The sequence below is a fragment of the Nothobranchius furzeri genome, unplaced genomic scaffold (genome assembly GCF_043380555.1).
Source record: "Nothobranchius furzeri strain GRZ-AD unplaced genomic scaffold, NfurGRZ-RIMD1 Scf129, whole genome shotgun sequence".
Taxonomy (NCBI): domain Eukaryota; kingdom Metazoa; phylum Chordata; class Actinopteri; order Cyprinodontiformes; family Nothobranchiidae; genus Nothobranchius; species Nothobranchius furzeri.
Genome location: NW_027223145.1, coordinates 47,501 through 54,568, shown reverse-complemented (window position 1 = coordinate 54,568; position 7,068 = coordinate 47,501).

Here is a 7,068-nt window from a genome sequence, read left to right as displayed (position 1 = left end):
GGGGTGGGAGAGCTGAAACGTGGGTCGGACCTGGTCTGCAGCAGGGCCCATCACCATCCAGAAGCTGACGGCGGTGTGTGTTTAAGTCCCTGCGGGGTGGGAGAGCCATAACCTGGGTCGGACCTGGTCTGCAGCAGAGCTCAGCAGCCTCCAGAACCTGATGGCAGTGTGTCTTTAATCCACTGCGGGGTGCAGGAGCTGAAACCTGGGTCGGACCTGGTCTGCAGCAGGGCTCAGCAGCCAGCAGAAGGTGACGGCAGTGTGTGTTTAGTTCCCTGCGGGGTGCAGGAGCTGAAACCTGGGTCGGACCTGGTCTGCAGCAGAGCTCAGCAGCCAGCAGAAGGTGATGGCAGTGTGTGTTTAAGTTCCTGCCTGGTGGGAGAGCTGAAACCTGGGTCGGACCTGGTCTATAGAAGAGCTCAGCAGCCTCCAGAAGCTGATGGCAGTGTGTGTGTTTTGGTCCCTGCGGGGTGCAGGAGCAGGAACCCGGGTCGGACCTGGTCTATAGCGGAGCTCAGCAGCCTCCAGCAGCTGATGGCAGTGTGTGTTTAATTCCCTGCCTGGTGGGAGAGCTGTAACCCGGGTCGGACTTGGTCTGCAGCAGGGCCCATCACCATCCAGAAGCTGATGGCAGTGTGTCTTTAATTCCCTGCGGGGTGGAGGAGCAGAAACCTGGGTCGGACCTGGTCTATAGCAGAGCTCAGCAGCCTCCAGAAGCTGATGGCAGTGTGTGTTCAAGTCCCTGCGGGGTGGGAGAGCTGAAACCTGGGTCGGACCTGGTCTATAGAAGAGCTCAGCAGCCTCCAGCAGCTGATGGCAGTGTGTGTTTAAGTCCCTGCGGGGTGGGAGAGCTATATCCCGGGTCGGACCTGGTCTATAGCAGAGCTCAGCAGCCTCCAGCAGCTGATGGCAGTGTGTGTTTAAGTCCCTGCGGGGTGGGAGAGCTGAAACCTCGGTCGGACCTGGTCTATGGCAGAGCTCAGCAGCCTCCAGAAGCTGATGGCAGCGTGCCTCTAAGTCCCTGCCTGGTGGGAGAGCTGAAACCTGGGTCGGACATGGTCTGCAGCAGGGCTCGGCAGCCTCCAGCAGCTGATGGCAGTGTGTCTTTAAGTCCCTGCCTGGTGGGAGAGCTGAAACCTGGGTCGGACCTGGTCTATAGCAGAGCTCAGCAGCCTCCAGCAGCTGATGGCAGTGTGTGTTTAAGTCCCTGCCTGGTGTGAGAGCTGAAACCTGGGTCGGACCTGGTCTATAGAAGAGCTCAGCAGCCTCCAGCAGCTGATGGCAGTGTGTCTTTAAGTCACTGCCTGGTGGGAGAGCTGAAACCTGGGTCGGACCTGGTCTATAGTAGAGCTCAGCAGCCTCCAGCAGCTGATTGCAGTGTGTGTTTAAGTCCCTGCCTGGTGGGAGAGCTGATATCCGGGTCGGACCTGGTCCACAGCAGGGCCCATCACCCTCCAGAAGCTGGTGGCAGTGTGTGTTTAAGTCCCTGCGGGGTGCAGGAGCAGAAACCTGGGTGGGACCTGGTCTGCAGCAGAGCTCGGCAGCCTCCAGCAGCTGATGGCAGTGAGTGTTTAAGTCCCTGCGGGGTGGGAGAGCTATATCCCGGGTCAGACCTGGTCTAAAGCAGGGCCCATCACCCTCCAGAAGCTGGTGGCAGTGTGTGTTTAAGTCCCTGCGGGGTGGAGGAGCAGAACCTGGGTCGGACCCGGTCTACAGCAGAGCTCAGCAGCCCCCAGAAGCTGATGGCAGTGTGTGTGTGTGTGTGTGTGTTTAAGTCTCTGCCTGGTTGGAGAGCCGATACCTGGGTCGGACCTGGTCTGCAGCAGGGCTCAGCAGCCTCCAGAAGCTGATGGCAGTGTGTCTTTCATTCCCTGCGGGGTGCAGGAGCAGAAACCTGGGTCGGACCTGGTCTATAGCGGAGCTCAGCAGCCTCCAGCAGCTGATGGCAGTGTGTGTGTTAAAGACCCTGCGGGGTGGGAGAGCTGAAACCTGGGTCGGACCTGGTCTGCAGCAGGGCTCAGCAGCCCCCAGAAGCTGATGGCTGTGTGTGTTTAAGTCCCTGCGGGGTGGGAGAGCTGAAACCTGGGTCGGACCTGGCCCGCAGCAGGGCCCATCACCCTCCAGAAGCTGATGGCGGTGTGGGTTTAAGTCCCTGCGGGGTTGAGGAGCTGAAACCTGGGTCGGACCTGGTCTGCAGCAGGGCCCATCACCATCCAGAAGCTGATGGCTGTGTGTGTTTAAGTCCCAGGGGGGTGGGAGAGCCATAACCTGGGTCGGACCTGGTCTGCAGCAGGGCTCAGCAGCCTCCAGTTGCAGATGGCAGTGTGTGTTTAGTTCCCTGCGGGGTGCAGGAGCTGAAACCTGGGTCGGACCTGGTCTATAGCAGAGCTCAGCAGCCTCCAGAAGCTGATGGCAGTGTGTCTTCAATTCCCTGCGGGGTGCAGGAGCTGATACCTGGGTCGGACCTGGTCTGCAGCAGGGCCCATCACCATCCAGACGCTGATGGCAGTGTGTGTTTAAGTCCTAGTGGGCTGCAGGAGCTGAAACCTGGGTCGGACCTGCTCTATAGTAGAGCTCAGCAGCCTCCAGAAGCTGATGGCAGTGTGTCTTTAAGTCCCTGCGGGGTGGGATAGCTGAAACCTGGGTCGGACCTGGTCTGCAGCAGGGCCCATCACCATCCAGACGCTGATGGCAGTGTGTGTTTAAGTCCTAGTGGGCTGCAGGAGCTGAAACCTGGGTCGGACCTGCTCTATAGTAGAGCTCAGCAGCCTCCAGAAGCTGATGGCAGTGTGTCTTTAAGTCCCTGCGGGGTGGGATAGCTGAAACCTGGGTCGGACCTGGTCTGCAGCAGGGCCCATCACCCTCCAGAAGCTGTTGGCAGTGTGTCTTCCATTCCTAGTGGGGCAGGGGAGCAAAGACCTGGGCAGAGGAGCGCCTGTCTGCATCCGATCCGGCCCCTCAGCAGCCCGCCGTGAGCCTTAGAGAACCCCCCCCCCCCCCCAGCGGGCTCCAGGAACCGGGCCCTGCGTCGGACCCAGCTCAGTAAGGCCCTCCCTCGGGCCCTGCAGCAGGTGGCCCCGTCTATGCAGTCGAAAACCCCGCGAAAATCGGTGTAGAAACGCCCGAGAGGCGTGGTGCGGTTCCCCCGGCCGGTACCGGGTCCGGACCGGTCCGGAAGTCCACCCAGAACACTGCCTGGGGCTTCTGGGCGGCTCCCCAGGCGCAGGCAGTCGAAAACCGCGTGAAAATCGGTTCAGAATTGACAAAACGGCGACCTCGTCGCTCCAAAAACTAAGTCCAAACTAAGCCTTTCGCTTATCGCTTAACGCTTAAGGCGGTCGGCCTTATGGCCAGTAAATGAAAAGTGCCTGCGCCCCTGGAGGTTTTGGAAGGTGCGAGCGATGACCATGCTCGGGTTAGTAGGTGAGGCCATCGGAAAACCAGCGTGAGTTGGCGGGTTTGGGTGGCAATCTATTCCAGGCAGAGTCGACTATCTCTGGGCATCAATTTTGGGATTTTTCCGGCTCTGGTTCTGGGAGAAACGCAGGGGCAAAGTGCACGAGCCGCGGCCGATTTTGGTGGCCTGTCCCTGGGCACAAAGTCTGAGGAGTGTGGGCCTGGTTCTCCGAAAAATACCAGTCTGCTGGAGCTCACTCCCATGGCTCCAGGGGGCACGGCACACCCCCCGGTAGCCGACCAAAGTGCTCTACTCGGGCCAGACTCGGACCCACGACCCGGGGTGAGAACCACAACTACTGGTCATCCTTTTGACCTCCAGGGGGCGCGGCAGAGCCTCCCCAGTCCGACGCAAGTGCCCCACTTGGGCCATACTCAGACCCACGGCCCGGGGCGAGAACCACAACTACTGGTCATCCTTTAGACCTCCAGGGGGCCCGGCACAGCCTCCCTAGACCGACACAAGTGCTCCACTTGGGCTGTACTCTGACCCAAGTCCCGGTGCGAGAACCACAACTACTGGTCATCCTTTAGACCTCCAGGGGGCCCGGCACAGCCTCCCTAGGCCGACACAAGTGCTCCACTTGGGCTATACTCTGACCCAAGTCCCGGGGCGAGAACCACAACTACTGGTCATCCTTTTGACCTCATGGTCATCCTTTAGATCTCCAGGGGGCCCGGCACAGCCTCCCTAGGCCGACACAAGTGCTCCACTTGGGCTATACTCTGACCCAAGTCCCGGGGCGAGAACCACAACTACTGGTCATCCTTTAGACCTCCAGGGGGCACGGCACACCCCCCGGTAGCCGACCAAAGTGCTCTACTCGGGCCAGACTCGGACCCACGACCCGGGGTGAGAACCACAACTACTGGTCATCCTTTAGACCTCCAGGGGGCCCGGCACAGCCTCCCTAGTCCGACACAAGTGCTCCACTTGGGCTATACTCTGACCCAAGTCCCGGGGCGAGAACCACAACTACTGGTCATCCTTTAGACCTCCAGGGGGACCGGCACAGCCTCCCTAGACCGACACAAGTGCACCACTTGGGCCATACTCTGACCCAAGTCCCGGGGCGAGAACCACAACTACTGGTCATCCTTTTGACCTCATGGTCATCCTTTAGACCTCAAGGGGGCACGGCAGAGCCTCCCTAGTCCGACACAAGTGTCCCACTTGGGCTATACTATGACCCAAGTCCCGGGGCGAGAACCACAACTACTGGTCATCCTTTAGACCTCAAGGGGGCACGGCAGAGCCTCCCTAGTCCGACACAAGTGTCCCACTTGGGCCATACTCAGACCCACGGCCCGGGGCGAGAACCACAACTACTGGTCATCCTTTAGACCTCCAGGGGGCCCGGCACAGCCTCCCTAGTCCGACGCAAGTGCTCCACTTGGGCTGTACTCTGACCCAAGTCCCGGGGCGAGAACCACAACTAATGGTCATCCTTTAGACCTCCAGGGGGCACGGCACAGCCTCCCTAGTCCGACACAAGTGCTCCACTTGGGCTATACTCTGACCCAAGTCCCGGGGCGAGAACCACAACTACTGGTCATCCTTTAGACCTCCAGGGGGCACGGCAGAGCCTCCCTAGTCCGACACAAGTGTCCCACTTGGGCTATTCTCTGACCCAAGTCCCGGGGCGAGAACCACAACTACTGGTCATCCTTTAGACCTCCAGGGGGCACGACACAGCCTCCCTAGTCCGACCCAAGTGCTCCACTTGGGCTATACTATGACCCAAGTCCCGGGGCGAGAACCACAACTACTGGTCATCCTTTAGACCTCCAGGGGGCACGGCACAGCCTCCCTAGTCCGACACAAGTGCTCCACTTGGGCTATACTCTGACCCAAGTCCCGGGGCGAGAACCACAACTACTGGTCATCCTTTAGACCTCCAGGGGGCACGGCACAGCCTCCCTAGTCCGACACAAGTGCTCCACTTGGGCTATACTCTGACCCAAGTCCCGGGGCGAGAACCACAACTACTGGTCATCCTTTTGACCTCATGGTCATCCTTTAGACCTCCAGGGGCCCGGCACAGCCTCCCTAGGCCGACACAAGTGCTCCACTTGGGCTATACTCTGACCCAAGTCCCGGGGCGAGAACCACAACTACTGGTCATCCTTTAGACCTCCAGGGGGCACGGCACAGCCTCCCTAGTCCGACACAAGTGCTCCACTTGGGCTATACTCTGACCCAAGTCCCGGGGCGAGAACCACAACTACTGGTCATCCTTTTGACCTCATGGTCATCCTTTAGACCTCCAGGGGGCCCGGCACAGCCTCCCTAGACCGACACAAGTGCTCCACTTGGGCTGTACTCTGACCCAAGTCCCGGTGCGAGAACCACAACTACTGGTCATCCTTTAGACCTCCAGGGGGCCCGGCACAGCCTCCCTAGGCCGACACAAGTGCTCCACTTGGGCTATACTCTGACCCAAGTCCCGGGGCGAGAACCACAACTACTGGTCATCCTTTTGACCTCATGGTCATCCTTTAGATCTCCAGGGGGCCCGGCACAGCCTCCCTAGGCCGACACAAGTGCTCCACTTGGGCTATACTCTGACCCAAGTCCCGGGGCGAGAACCACAACTACTGGTCATCCTTTAGACCTCCAGGGGGCACGGCACACCCCCCGGTAGCCGACCAAAGTGCTCTACTCGGGCCAGACTCGGACCCACGACCCGGGGTGAGAACCACAACTACTGGTCATCCTTTAGACCTCCAGGGGGCCCGGCACAGCCTCCCTAGTCCGACACAAGTGCTCCACTTGGGCTATACTCTGACCCAAGTCCCGGGGCGAGAACCACAACTACTGGTCATCCTTTAGACCTCCAGGGGGACCGGCACAGCCTCCCTAGACCGACACAAGTGCACCACTTGGGCCATACTCTGACCCAAGTCCCGGGGCGAGAACCACAACTACTGGTCATCCTTTTGACCTCATGGTCATCCTTTAGACCTCAAGGGGGCACGGCAGAGCCTCCCTAGTCCGACACAAGTGTCCCACTTGGGCTATACTATGACCCAAGTCCCGGGGCGAGAACCACAACTACTGGTCATCCTTTAGACCTCAAGGGGGCACGGCAGAGCCTCCCTAGTCCGACACAAGTGTCCCACTTGGGCCATACTCAGACCCACGGCCCGGGGCGAGAACCACAACTACTGGTCATCCTTTAGACCTCCAGGGGGCCCGGCACAGCCTCCCTAGTCCGACGCAAGTGCTCCACTTGGGCTGTACTCTGACCCAAGTCCCGGGGCGAGAACCACAACTAATGGTCATCCTTTAGACCTCCAGGGGGCACGGCACAGCCTCCCTAGTCCGACACAAGTGCTCCACTTGGGCTATACTCTGACCCAAGTCCCGGGGCGAGAACCACAACTACTGGTCATCCTTTAGACCTCCAGGGGGCACGGCAGAGCCTCCCTAGTCCGACACAAGTGTCCCACTTGGGCTATTCTCTGACCCAAGTCCCGGGGCGAGAACCACAACTACTGGTCATCCTTTAGACCTCCAGGGGGCACGACACAGCCTCCCTAGTCCGACCCAAGTGCTCCACTTGGGCTATACTATGACCCAAGTCCCGGGGCGAGAACCACAACTACTGG